Source organism: Vigna angularis, chromosome 9, assembly GCF_016808095.1.
Source record: "Vigna angularis cultivar LongXiaoDou No.4 chromosome 9, ASM1680809v1, whole genome shotgun sequence".
Classification (NCBI taxonomy): Eukaryota; Viridiplantae; Streptophyta; class Magnoliopsida; order Fabales; family Fabaceae; genus Vigna; species Vigna angularis.
This window is the reverse complement of record NC_068978.1, coordinates 13,783,822-13,799,872: the sequence shown is the minus strand read 5'-3', so window position 1 is coordinate 13,799,872 and position 16,051 is coordinate 13,783,822.

Here is a 16,051-nt window from a genome sequence, read left to right as displayed (position 1 = left end):
AGCATGTCCTGCATTATTGAGAAAATTGACATCCAACAAAACTGATTTACATGTTAAACTAGAATAAAACTAAAACAAAATACAAAAAGTTAGGGATTAAGCCAAATTCATATCACCACCTCTGTAAATCAAATACACCTAAAATTAATAAATTAATGGTGCTTTAATAAATTAAAATGAAAATCCTCATACTCAATTTAAAATATCATATATTAATCAATACACAAAGGGTTCATGTAGGCTTTTTTTATTGATCATATACGATTCCTGTAAACAACATGTTAGACAATATACACTTAGGAAAATGTTGTTCTGTATGTTTTTATTTCGAAAAGACTTTGTATTTGCACTTGGACGATTTGCGTAGCTTCTCGTATAAAACTTTAGGTTTTCATTTGATTAAGCGAACACTTAGATGCTTCAGGTCAAGCAGGCGCTTCTCTTTCTGAAGAGATATTATGTTTAATACTTATTGATAAACTTCAAACTTTGGGTTGCTAGACACACAGTCTAGTCTCTCTAAACAATCTTGTCTTAACATCTTTTTGTGATGCTTTTAGTATTCCTTATAGGTTGTATCTAAAGATGACAACGGGTCAAATCGGACACGAATAATGTCTACCTACTATCAGACTCGCAAAAACACCCGCTACTCGCTCGCTACGATACCCATTTAAAAAATATCATCGAGTATTTTAAAACCCATGAGTACCCGCAAATAATTAAAATTATATATTTTATAGATTTTTAAAAAAAAATTAAAATAAAATTACAAAAAAAATATAAAATATAATATAAATTAAAATTTAATTTTAATTAAATTTAACCTAATAAAATATAAATTAATTTTAATTTTAATTAAATTTAATCTAGTAAAATTTTCATTAAATTTAATTTAATAAAATATATATTAAATTTTTATTTTTATTTTTTGTGGATAACAAATATCTGTAGATACAAATGGTGTAATACTCGCACCGCTACATTTATAAATAGGTATTAAAATACTCATTACCTGCTACATGTGGATATTTATTATCCACATATACCAATCATCTATCTCAAATTTTATGTACAGATATCACATACACGATTTTTATTTTTACCTCCTAACTCTCTTGAGCAGTCAAAGACTCAGTCAATAAAGGTTGTAAAATGCATAGCACTGTTTAAACAATTCGACGGTACATAACCATATTTTTATTAATTTGATGTAAATATGTTTGCCTCAAACATTTGTGTTTCTTCAAAATAAACTTATTAATTAAGTTGCAACAAAAATAATTGAGTGGTTATTATAATTAATAAATGTTAATCATCAATAAATTGCAACTTCAAATAATATTATTTCCAATTTTAAAATTAATAAAATTAAAAAAGTATATATTTCACAATGTGTGTTATAATGTATAAGATAATATACTTTAATTCTTAACCAAAATAAAGGTAACCATAAGTTTGTGATCACTAGTAAAAAAATGGGATTAGAAAGTGCAGTATACGCTTCGGTTTAAGCGAACCCGAAGCGTATAATAGTGCGGTGGCAGAGTTGTAATAATAGCTTAAATATATGCTTCGGTTGTCCTATAACCGGTGCCTAAAGCATGCTACTAACTCGGTTCTACATAAAACCGAGGCATAAAACTATGTCCAAACCTGCTCCGCTGACAACTGTTGGGTCTGATAAGAGCTACTAACTCGGTTGCCCAGCAATCGATGCCTAATGGGCACTACTAACTCGGTTTTAGACGAACCGAGGCATACAACTCTTGCCACCTAACTCGGTTCTCACGTTAACTCTTCATTTTCACTTCTTCTCTCTGTCCGTGGTCTCGGTTCTCACATTAACTCTTCATTTTCACTTCTTCTCTTTGTCCGTGGTCTCCCATTCTTCTTCTCTTCTTCCTACTCACTCCCCTCGTGCTCTCACTCCCCTCGTTCCTCCGCCGCTGTACGTCCTCCGCCGCTGCCTCCGCCGTTGCCTCTGCTGTTGCCTCCGCCGCTCTAGATCCACCGCTCCAGATCGCCATCGCCAAGCCGCTCCAGATCGGTGAGCCCTCCGTCGTTGCTGCGTCCGCCGCCGCTGCCTCCGCCTCTCTAGATCCACCGCTCCAGATCGCCGTCGTCAAGCCGCTCCAGATCGGCGAGCCCTCCGTCGTTGCTGCCTGCCTCCGCCGCTCTCGATCCACCGCTCCAGATCACCGTCGCTAAGCCGCTCCAGATCGTGTTGCCGAGAGGGAGGCTTCGTCTGGAACGAGGCTTGTCGTCGCAGCGGCGGTTGACGCCGTGGCCGAGGCCGACAAGGAGACGAAAGCGTACGTGGCGGATTGCGGTTCTCTGATTTCGATTGTGTTTTTTGTTTGATTGATTCTCTGGGTTCTCTGATTTCGATTGTGGCTATGCCTTGGTGGAGTTAGAAGTTCAGGGTTCCATCAATTGTTTTCTCATTTGATATTCAACGCTGTTCTTCAAATGGTTTTGGGAAAGCGATATTTTAGTTTAGGAACCGTGGATGATGAGAAGGCAGGGAGATGTGTGAAGGCTGTGAAGGAGTTCATGCGTCTTTTCGGGGTGTTCACAGTGGGAGATGATGTTCCTTGGTTGAGATGGTTTGATTTTGGAGGCCATGAGAAGGCCATGAAAGACACTGCCAAGAAAATGGATAGTCTTGTAAGTGAGTGGTTAGAGGAGCATAGACAAAACAAGGCTTTGGGTGGAAAGGTTGATGGATTTCAAGATGTATATATGTTCATACATGAATTTCGATTTTCTGCTGTAACTTTTGTATAATTGTTGATGATGACGAAAAAGAAAAAATCACTTTACTGCCTCGGTTAGATTTAAACCGAGGCATAAGCACTCATCATACTACCTCGGGTGGAGTGAACCGAGGCATAAGCACACATTTTTTTGACTCGGTTCACAACCGAGGCATAAAGCTTATCATTTTTTACCTTGTCTGGATATACCTCGGTTGCAGAACCGATGCGTATAAGCAAAATCAACCGGTGTCATTTCCCTTCATTGTACTAGTGGATAAATGATTTCATGTTTACTTCATATTTATAAACAATTTTTTTTGGAAGAGATTTCTTTAATATGCATTTTTATTTTATCACAATTCACAAGATTACTCATAAATAAAGGTAAACTAGAGAGGTGGTTAAGCTATTAATGTATAGTATATTAACATGTGTTTTGTTGTATTAAATGATGGAAAATATCTTATTCTAAGTATGCAAAGAGTTATTGGGTGGCTTATCAACATGATGGATCAAAGTTTCATGAAAAGGCAAAGATAATGGCAGTTTGAAACTAGAGAGTTTCTTAGCCACTTGTTGCATTGATGGCCTCAAGTATAGGTTAGAGCATAAACATGATAATACTATTGTTAACACAAGATTTATATATCTTCAGCATCTTTCTAAAGAGAAGAGAAAGACGTGAATCCAAGAGATCTTTCTCGAACATGCTTTTAATGGTTGGGTTTCATAAAGATTAGATTAGCTCTCCAAGATGTTTTCCATTTATTCCAAAGTCACCATCCCAAAACTATAAACATCGCAATTTTTTGTCACGCTCAACGAACAAGCAAACTTTGTTGTAGACAAAAAATAAATAAAGTTAACTCAACTTGTAAAAATATATTATTACATCAATTCTAGAGATTGAAAAAAAAAATATTATGGTTCCAGAATAGAAAATAACATTAACCTAGAGCAATGTAGCCATAGGTGTCAACTACAACGGAAGAATCAGGATCAAGGAGTTTAGTTGCGCCAAAGTCTGAAACATAAGCTTGTAATTGTGAGTTTAATAGAACATTGCTAGTTGTTATATCACGATGATAAACGTTGGCTACAATCATTATGCATGTAGGATAAAGCTTTTGCCATCTCTTTAATCATATTCACCCTCTTACTCTAATTCAACTTTTTAGCTTCCACCTCATTATTCAAAATATAAAATAAACTTCCATCTATGGATAGACTAGGAACATGCACCGATTGTGGAGGCAAAAGCCATGAAGCTTTACAATATTTTTATGATGAATTTCTGTTCACATTTTCACCTCATTCCGAAAACTTTTGTTAAATGATGGATTTTAAGATTCCACACGATGGAGCTTTTTTAATGCAACAATATTTTCACTGGGTAGTTGTTCTCTATAGACACTGTCATATGTGCTTGTCCCAATACAATACTTAAGGCCAAAGTCTTCATTTGGTTTAATGATATCCTCAAATGCAATTTTACTATCATAGTTCCACATAGAAAAAAACTAGTCTTCATTCTTTGTTGATATTCCTTAACATTTTCTCTCACAAGTAGAACTTGTGAAATATAATATTATAAGGAGTATTAAAAGAAAAAGATAGGAAGAACAATTGACATGATTATGGGCTTACTTTTCCTAGTTTGAGGATTTGTTTTGATGAGCAAGTGGCAGTATGTGAAATTTGGCATGTGGTGATCATTAATCAATGAATCAAGATTTTGTGAGAAATCAAAGAAATTGTATGAAAGAGTTATGTATGATGGACTAGTAAGTTCCCTATGTACTTTATCAAAGAAATTATTATAACTGTGATTTAATTGACTAGTTTGAAGCTCCTTGTATAAAGAAATGAAATTTCACCAACAAGAAAATTGTGACTAAGATTAAGGGCATTTACACAACCAATGTGAGAAGTTATGTTTCCATTAAACATAAACTGTTGTAGCATAGTGACATCTCATTATTTTTAAAGGGATTGAACCTCATAGATGATTTGCCAAGAGATATAAAGAGGTAATTTTGTCCATTTGCAAAAGTTTTGGGGGTCTTATGAGAAAGGTGCAAAGCTTTCTTTTGATGAAGCAATCCTTTTCATAAAGGAATCTTCAACGAAAAAACTGAAAATACGTGTAACACTTCCAGCTCCATTGTAAGATATACCCTCCCAATCACATTGGTTTAAGACATTTGGTTCATCATTCCACTAACAACCGGGAAACAAAGCATGTCCACTGCTGAGAAAAAAAAAGCTTTTTTTTTAGCTTTGACGTTTGATCCCTTCCTGATGTCGTCATATTGGGTAGAGTTGTCATTTTAATTTGAAACCAAGCCCAGCGTTGGAGGGTTACTCCCTACACCCTGTCATTCCTCTTTTTCCCTTCTTACACGGATGTCGACATCCGTACATGGATATTCGACATCCGTCGAAGAACTCTTCTCCCATTTCATTCCTTCATCGTTGGTCACAAACTGGTCTAGTTTCACCTATTTCAAAGCCCTAAGACCCCTCACTGAATCATGCTTTGCAGCAACAATGCAGAGGTTTTGGAACCCACAGTGGGCTTACCAAAGTAGAAAGTGTCAAGTAGAACCCACACCATGATGCTAGCAGCGGCACACACGTGTGTGTTAAGGACAGCCACAGAAGCCACCGTGCTCACCATGAATGGACCACCACCGTTGAACCCACTCCAACCCATTAGCAAAGAGGGTTTATGGGGTTAGAATACGTGTACCAAGCTCTGCAGCCATGGTTGGGATTGTGATAATTTTTGGATCTGGGTGATGGAGACTAAGCCAATCTTTGCAGGGTACACTCACTGACATTTAAGATAGATAGATAGATAGAAAGATAAAGAGACGGATAGAGGGGATGGGGATGAAATTTGAGCAAAATTAAAAACAAATTAATTTGGTTAAATAGGAGAATGGGGTAATTAAGCACACAGAGAGAATAGGGGTGCGGATCTCTGGGTATGCACTAAGAACAGTTCTATGTGTATGCGCTAAGAACAGATGAAGAGAGAAAGTAGTTTGTCTCCCATCAGAGAAAGATAAAAGGGAAGGATGAAGGGAGGTTTAGAAATTTAGAAAAGGTAAATAAAATTAAATTAACATAGGGTATTTTTGAAATAAAAAAAAATAACAAAGAGATGTAAGGAGCACTTAAGGTGATAAAGGGAACAACTCCTCGTACCCTTCTTTAAAATAGGTCCCATTTTCTTGGCTCACGTTCAGGGCTTTTTCCAAGCCCCTGGCCCCAAAAACCTATAAAAGGGATTGATATTGGGTTAGGGTCGGGTCAGCCCCTTGACCCCAAACAACAAATTTCTCGCACTCACACAAATCCTTCTTCTGACATCATTTCCTTCACATTTCTCTGAAACTTTCTTCCTCGATCATTCTCTTACAAGCCCAAACCTACTTCAATCTCTAAAATCCCAAATTCAAATGCAGAGAACACTCCCCCACTGATCCCAACATCTTGAACAAGCATGACCAATCGTTGCATTTTTACTATCAAGCAATCACTCTGAAAAACCCCAACTTCTCAGAACAATCTCCACCAATCAAAACCACTTTTTTTAAATGTTGAAGTTGTAATATGTTAGTATGAAGATGTAGAATATGTTCGAACGGAATGTGATTGTTGATTTTGTTAATGAGTTGGATTGAATGATTACTAACTATAATTCTGAAGTATCTGTAAAATGTATGTTGTGAACACTGCTTGTCCAGTTATTGTTGACCGTGAGTAGAAATTTAATTTTAAATTTGGAGTTAAACGTCATTGAAATTTAGCAAGATTATTTGAATAAACTTCTCTGCCATCCCAGTAAGTAGCACTGAGAGAGGATCAAGCATGTTGCCACCCCTTAAGGGTTTTTTATTGTTGATTTTCTAAGAAATGAATCACTTAGCTTAATTTATGGTTGTGTTACATAAAGCTGTAATGGCAATGTGGCTGTTTAAGCTACATACACCAATGAAATATCATATATACGTTTTCATGAATATATATATATATATATATATATATATATATATATATATATATATGTGTGTGTGTGTGTGTGTGTGTGTGTGTGTGTGTGTGTGTTTTTGTATGAATGACATTTTGATCCTAGAGAGAACAATACCAGGTGAGATAAATTGGGTTTACACTTATTTCGGTTGTACACTTCTACTTTTCCTTTTGGTTTTCAACCATTTGGGAATTTAATAAATTGGTTCAGAATGTTTTGAATGCATAAAACTGTGAATTTTATATCGGACCAAGATAAATTGAATTAGAATGTTTAGCCTTCTTTAATTACTTGTGTGCAGGTTATAATCACGTGGAATGATTTTATAAGACGATGTTGTTTATCTGTTTTGGTTCATTTTCAATAGATTTGTTCGATTAATAAGCACTCCAGAAGTTCTAGAGAGGTTTGTGATAATAGAGAAGGAGATTGTGCATATTGAAGAGGGGTCGATTCAGTCAAGTGAGAGGACCAATTTGGTCGTAGAAGCAGAAAGTATGAATACAAAATAGTATTCTCGTTATTCACTTGTTGTGTTGATTGGAATTGGAAATCATAGAACATCTAGGTCCTTCTCAATTATTTTCCCCTATCATCATTTTTAATTAAACTTTCTTGTGCTAAATTCTTATTTCTTTCAATAATTCTGCAACTATTCAATTACAAAGGTCATTACTTTTTTTCTTCTTGGCTAATCTAATTGGAAGGGTATCAAATTACTTTGATTTTTTGTACGATCTTTTGTAAGAAAGACTAGCACATGAACCCCTAGGCAGTACCATTAGCCACTTCTCACCTGGTGTTTCATAAAGTTCTATAAAGAAAGACCTATTAAAAATATTTTTCATTTATCTATGCAGTTGTGTGCAATAGCTTTTAAATACGGACCACCTTAAGAGTAATTCTTTAACTTTGGTTGATGATCTTGCATCTAAAACTCTTGGTCCATGCGAGAGTGCTACTGTTATGTATTCGAGTGGGAGACTTAATTAAACACGATCATAGTAGGTAGAAAACACAATGAACGAATGATAATGGACGAATGAATCTCTTTTATTGATGGTAATATCTGAATAAACAAAAGTAAACAAGGGTAATTGGGAGCATAACCTCCGTCAATTACTTGGGAGCATAACCTCCCTCATATGAGCATAGCTGTCTGTTAACAAACTCAATAGTCAAAAGCATAACCCTAACAATAGCCTCTAGCTTTATTTATACTAATTATTTTCTGCCCATTGTGCTAAATCTTTCCCTAGAATATTATTCTAAATAAAATATTTCCGTAGAATAAAATATGAATATTGTTCTAAACAAAATATTTTCCTAGAATAAAATATTTCCCTAGAATAAAATATGAATATTGTTCTAAATAAAATATTTCTCTAGAATAAAATATTTCTCAAGAATAAAATCTTTCCCTAGAATAAAATATGAATATTGTTCTAAATAAACTAAATATTTCCTTCCTATCCTAACTACGAGCAGTTAGGATAGTAACTTCTTCAACCGGTCGGCTCTAGCTTTTCACCGTCTTCCGTTCGACTTACTTCCCCTTAAATCCTCCGCCTTCTGTTTGTCTTGCTTCCCGTTGCCTCCTACCATTCGACTCCATCTCTTCTCGCCTTCTGCCGTTCGGCTTGTTTTCTCCTGTCTCCTACCGTTGGCTCCCCTACCTCCTAGCGTTTGGTTCCCCTGCCTTCTCTTTCAACATTGTGGGCAGTGAAAGTGATCATAGACTCGATGACACCATAGATTTAATTTACTTTCTAATTATTAAATTTTTTACTTATTGTTTATAATTTTTTGGAAATGGTGATAAGATAGTTTAATTTATTCGGTAAACAATTTATTTTGGATGCAGGGCATGCAGCATGGCTTAATTGGATTTAGTCACCTTCTTCCCGGTTTTCTTCCTCAAACAAATTTTACTGAAGATTTAATGGTCGTTCAAAGGGTCCAAGACTTCTTCATTGGGTGGTAAGTAATAATCCAGGCATATTTCAGATTCCATCCAACTAGGCTTGTGTAGCTACTATTCTGATTAAAACTCATATGGCCAAATGGTTTTGGATTAAAATTGGTTTCATCTTGGTTGCATAGTCAGTTTTAATTGCCTTTAATTTTTACTGCACATGTTGCACTAATCTTTGCAAACTTATGGGCAATAATTGAATTGTAAAAGCTAACCAACAATTGTTTCATCACAATTATCTTTTCCTACTGTCATAACCAGATTGGTCTGTTATTATTTCACTTAAACTTTCAGTCTGAACCAGTTTGTCATTAGATGTTCAATGTTATTTATGGTTTAACTGATTGAACTGCAGTATAAGTCTTGAAGTTTTAAAGCTAGAAACAACAACAGCCTTCATCTTGGAACCTTGACAGACCTTCCAAACAATTCATTCTCAGCACTTGAATACAGTAGCAGAATCACGAAGCTGTGAAGCCAAAGAAGCGTAAGTCAAGTTGTCCATATGTTACAATGTATCGTTACAAATATTGTGTGTACTTGCTGGATTTGGAATGTTGTAGTTATGCAGATTTATTCTGGAAGTTGAATGAACTTTATTTGGAGATTCAATGTGGTTTAAGAAGCCAAAATTCTTGCAGAAGCTAAAACTTTTGTTCCTCTATTTTTGCATTGTTTCTGGACCATAATATTTTTCTTCTATACATAAAATTTAGTAAAAAAAAAGCCCACAAGCTAGTTCTGACCCATGTTTTGGCCCTATGAGCTTTTTTGGACTCCAACTCACATGAGCTAAGATTAAATCTTATCAAATGGACTAACTTCATAGCTTTAGTATTAGGTGATGTCAATTGGATGTCAGATCACCCATTAGACGTCAATAGACGTCGGCTTCCCAACCTCAGATGTCAAAATAGATGTTAGACATTGGGGATCTGACGTCTCTCAACGTTGAGCGTCCACTGGCTTGCGTTATGCGAGAAAATCTTTAGACTACTACGGGAAGACATTTATCGTCAAATAGTGCACTATAGACATCAAATAGTAGAGCTGTCAAAACGGGTAATCCGGTCCAGCTCGACCCGACCCACCACGGGTTGGTCACCTAGTGAGCCAACCCAATCCGACTCATTTATTAGCGAGCCGAAAAAATTCGAACCCGACCCAACCCACCACGGGTTGGTGGGTTAAACAGGTTGGCTCATTGGCTCACTTTATTAATTTTTTTTTCATCCTCTTCTTTTCAGATTCTTATAACATGTTACTTTGATCGATCAAATTGAAACAGTAATAATTGGACCAATTGATATAAAAAAAATGAAACAAAAGAAATATATTGTTATATATATTCTAAGTTATCAAACATAAAATTTTGTCAAAATTTAATTTAATGAGACATACACAACCGTTTGACCAAGAAACTACATATAGCTGTTAACAAAAATATATAACACAAGATAAAACTGTCATGCTTGTATATAGGTCTAAAAAAAAGATAAAACAAATGATATATTCTTGAATTATCCAATCTATAATATTATCCATCTATTAAATTGGAGTCCTGAATGGATAATTCCAGAGTATTATACTCTTTTGAAGCATCTTCTTCTTTATCTGCATCTATAATATTATCCAATCTATAATCTTAGAGAGTTTTATTTGTAGAGGAGCACTTTTGGAAAGACAGCAACGCGAAAAACTTTATTGCTAAGTAAAGGTTTACATTTTGAATAATTAATTTAATTAATTTGATTTCACTAAAAAAAATAGGATTTGAATAATTAATTTAATTTAATTAAAAAAAATAGGTGGGTTGGTGAGTCAACCCGACCCACCACGGGTTCAACCCATGTGAGCCGGGTTCTTAGTGAGCCGGGTCAAAATTGGCTCGCATAAAAAATTTTACATTTTTTTTTAATCCAACCCGGCTCAAACCCGTGATGAACCAGATTGACTCACAAGTTTCAATCCATTTTGACAGCCCTGTCGGATAGGGTACTAACCAACGTCAATAAACGTTAGGACACTGACACGACGTGGTTCCTGATTTATGGTAGAAGATATCTCAGCAATCATATAAAAGGCCAAAGTATTAAATTGCAAACACAATTAGCCATGCTTGATTGGTTCAGATTCAAATGCCTTCAATAACTCATCAATTATATTTGTTATATATAATTATGCAATTGGCCATTACATTTGTTATAACTCATCAATACTTAAATAATAGTTTCCAAATGGAAGCATCCTATCAAAAATTTTCTACCCTTTTCGGTAATTTATTTTTATTTAAATTATTGTTATTTTTGTATTTTTACTCTAATTCCACAAACTTCTTCCTTTATGAAAGTAAAAATCGTGTCATTTCATTTACAATAAAAATCAAATGATAAGATATTCAGAGAAAATTAAAAAATATTTGGAATACTCAATAAAATGAAATTTTTTAGTAGAGATTTGATTGGAAAATCTAAATTAAAACTTGATTAAACCTAAACTTTTATTCCCAATTAGTTTTTGAAAGTTTTAGGAATTGTTTTGAAAATGGTCCATATAACATCTCAAAATATAACATAAAATTATATCAAAGAATGATCACAAACATAATATTATAAAACAGTCATAAACTAGAGTATAAAGTGACATTTACAATCATACAAAATTTATATGTTAATAATTAAAATTATCCGATAAAGTTTTTACTAATATGCTTTTATGTTATTTAAGTAATATGGTGCAACTAGTTTGTTCAGTACAATAAATCCGCTAATTTAGTTTAGACTCTATTAATCGTTGAGATAATTCAATATGTATTTGTTCTTTAATAATTGTTGTAACCTTGTGTTTACCTACACATAGCTCCCATTTTTCTTATCTCTCCCTCCCAAGTTTTTTAAAAAAATAAATAAATAATAGTAAAGTAATAAAAAGGAAGGAAGGGATAAACCTCACTTTTACCTAATTATTCTCTCTCAGTGCATATATATAAGCTCTCTTATTCTTCCCTTCTCTTTCTCTTTCTCTTTCTCTTTGCACCTTCAATCATCTCTTCCACTTTGCATCTCCAATTCATTTTTTATCAACTAACTCCATAATATAGGCACTCAAAACAACAAAGAATATCAGGCAAAAATATTCCATGAAATACACAAGAAATTAATTAATCAGATTTTTGTTGAAAATTCAAGTATGAATCTAAGTCTCATATTTGATAGAAATAAGAAAGTAGAGCACTATATAAAGATGAAAAACTCATTAACAAATTGTCTTAAGTTTTTGGTAGAGAGTGGTGTCAATCCTTTATATGGTTGGACTCATATCTCATTAGTGTTTGTATCTCTCTGGTGAACCCCCCTCCTTGTTAGACCCAATAGTGGTATCAGAGCCGATGGTTTGTCTTGGTGACCAGCTCAGACGAGTATAATGGTCCCTATACCGAAAGTCTTCCTGGCAAAGGGTATTCAGGTAAGCGAGTTTCGTTAAGATGAATGGTGGTTGGAAATGGTTACTCGTGATTGTGGTTGGTTGGGAATGCTTCCGCTAGAGGGGGAGTGTACCTATGTGGAAGGGACTCACCCTTGAGGGAGAGATTGTTGGAAATCCAAGTGTGAGTCTAAGTCTCATATTGGATAGAAATTGGTGTTTATGTCTCCCTAGTGAACCCCCTCCTTGTTAGACCCAATAATTTTAAAATAAATAAGTTTTTATTTACTCTACAGAAACGTTCCTTTTTAGTTTTCGGATTATTTTAATCATTAATATTAGTGAGGACAGTTGAGAAAAGTGTTCATCTTAGTTTAATATGAAATTACAAGAAAAACACTAGAAGGGAGTGAATAATATTTTTCAAATCTTTTCGCAAAATTGATAACAGTTGATTTCACCGTTATCTGTGGTGCAATTTTGATAGTAAATTAATCTTTTTTGACTTTGAAGCTTGCTTAAACTCTTGTTTTTAGTTAAATTTTGTGAATAAGAGAATTGAGGTTATACTTAATGATTTTTATCACTAATCCTCTTTATTTTGTAGGATATTGGTATGTTTTGGAAGAAGAGCAAAAGTATCAAGGAAGTGGAACTCAAGAGGGACAACAAAAGTACTGGAGAAGAAGGCTGAAGAAGGCGCATGGTGCCTGGTTGCCCTTTTTTGGGGCCCTCAGTGCAGGTAGGCTCGTATGGACGCCTGGTTGTCCTTTTCAAGGGCCCTCAACACTGAGGTTCGCGCATCATCGCCTGCTTGCCCCCATTTGGGGTGCTGAGCGCCACTCTTCTCGTAGTGTCGCCTTCTTGCCCCTATCCATGGTGCTCAATGTCAGCTACATGTCACGCAGCTCGCCTGGTTGCCCCACTTAAGGCGCTGAGCGCTAGCGACTTTGGCCCATGATCCATGTTTGATCTATTTAAAGGCTTTTACACATTATGGTTGGTATTTTTTGACGGCTGAAGCATAGAGACACAATTTTCGACCCTTTGGAGGCAGATTGGGATGCGGGAGCTTTCCTTCTCATTTTCTAGGGTTTACATTCGTTTATTCTTCCATTGTACACCAAGATTCTCCATGACAATGGAGAACTAAACTCATTTGTTGTTGGGGATAATGTAACCTCTAAACTTTCATGTATTTGAACATGTTTTAAATAATTTATGCTTCTTTCATTGAATGTTAGTGATTTTCTCCTATTCGTAATGCTTGTCTTGTTTTGGCCATTCATGACTTGATGTTTGATTTGTTTTAGTATTGGGAAATATCTTATGAATCATGATCTGGAGGATTTCACCCAAAGGGAATATTGCCTAGAGATAAGGATAGGACGTTTGGTTGTCTTAAGCTTTTTTTCTTAATGTGAAATTGGTTATTAGGGATTCAAGGGATTGAGGCCTAATAATTAAGGCTAGGATTTTTACGTCGAGGAATCGGGTTCTAAGTAATTTCGTAAGTGACATTAACATTCCAATGAAGAAGATGAGTTCTAATATACATGAAAGTGATGTAGGTAAAATCTAACCCCAACAACATCATTATCTCATATCATCTCAATATCATTCATTCATTCTTGTTTTAGCCTCAATAGATCAATTTTACATTCAAGTTATTATGTTTATTTTTACCGCAATTAAATCTCATTCAAATAAATTGTTCTCCAGTCTTAATTAGTTAAGTGATTATACAATTGTTTAGTAACACAAGTCTCTTGGGAAATCATACTTGGTCTTACCATTTATTATTATTTGATACGATTCGGTACACTTGCCGATTCATTAACAAAAATAGCATCTAATAACAATAACTTGCAAAGATAAAGTGTAAGGATTTTAAAATGATTAGACGATGTGTTTTATAATATGAGTAAATAGAAAACGTTTTGAATAGAAAAGTAGTAAGTTGTAGATTTTTATACTGGTTCACTTAACTTGAGTTACGTCCAATTCTCTCTTAAGAACTCTTAAAGGGGTTCCACTAATATTTTTCAAGATTACACGATTTTTGTCACTTAAGCATTTAACTGAGTATTCTCACCACTTTTCGTTACAACGAATATTAGTACCACTCTTGGTTTAGTCAACACGACTACAACGAGTTTAGCCTCTCCAGTATCTTATCCTAGACAAACTGTCTAGACGTTCAACTCAACTTGAGCTGAACAATCAAGTACCTGAGTTCTCTTTAGAACTTACAACAAATCCACAAATCGATTTTCTACAAGGTACCCTTTATTTTTTGCTTTGTAAATTTAAAAAGAAAAATGAATTCTTTAAGATTAAGTGTATATTAATAACATTAATTTTATATTTAATAAACACATTACAATAACTAAATACCAAACATATATATCTCAATTATTAATGAAATTTAAACAAAACTAATAAAATATATCAATATTTGTTATATTAAATTGATAATTTATTTAATTCCTTTTATTGAATTAAAAAAAAAACATACCATGAATTGCATTATGAGTATTTACATCCTAGCAAAATTGACACTTTAATATCCACACATCATATTGAGCATGCTAAGCTAGAATAAAATATAGACTTGCATCTAATTCTTGTTCCGTAATTGTCCAAGGCTTCACAATATCATTAGAAAACTAGAACCAACAATATTCTAAATCGTGTTTCGACTTAGTTTTAATTACCTAATATTTTAAAGAATCGCCTCTCATCTTCTAATATTAAAGTACTCCATCAATATTTTAAATATTCATAAATATTTATAATTTAGATTAAAAGTATATTACATATTTACATGTTTTAAATAATACAATTTAAAATTTAGTAATTTTTACATAATAATTTATCTAATTACACATTAAAACAAATTATTAAATAATAATTCATTTAAAAAAATAATTAATCATTATATGAAGTAAGTTAAAAATTATTTTATAAACTAAAAATTATAAATATTCAAAACCGTATTTATTATAAATAAAAAATTATAATTATTTTTTGAAATAATATCTAATATTAGGTACCAAAATTTGGACAAAGGCCTACGAGGGCATTTATATACAGGTGTGAATTTGTATTTTTAAATTAAAAATACAGTTTAGTCGACGGAGACTAAGGGTTAATTATTGATTCATAATCATTAATTGCATGTGTAAGAAAGCTTTTGAGATGCAATGAATCTTGTTGCCACCTAACCACAGAAACATTACAATAGCCAAAGCTTTCTTATGTTACCTCTTGAATATGGTTACAACTTTGTTTTACTATTGTTATAGATTTTGTATCCAAGGTTATTGCTTTCTGGAAAAAAGTTTCCAAAGTTGTTTATAATGTTTAGAAAAATAAATTCTGGAATTGATAGGGTGTTGAAAGAAATATGCAGGGTGCAGGAAGCAATAGCCATAAAATAGTGATTGTTTCTAAGCCCATTACAAGTTTAACTTTCAAATATCAAACCCAAACAATGAAAGAACTTATTAACAAAAGAACCTCTCTAATATATAAAGGGTTATGATAGGTTGAAATCTTCATCACTTTAATAGATCCTTCATCAATATCTTCTTCAACAAAATGCAATTTGAAATCAATATTTTTACTTTTAATCTCTTCATTGGATACTTAGTTATTTGATGATAATATGACACAATTATTATCATAATAGATTATGATAACTTAGCTATACACAATTCAACTTCTCAATTATCCTCGTTAGTTAGAATGCTTCTTTTACAACTTGAGTTGTGACAATGTACTCAATTTTAGTTGTTAACAATATCTACCTTTTATAAATTGGTCTTTCAGCTAACAACGGTTTGA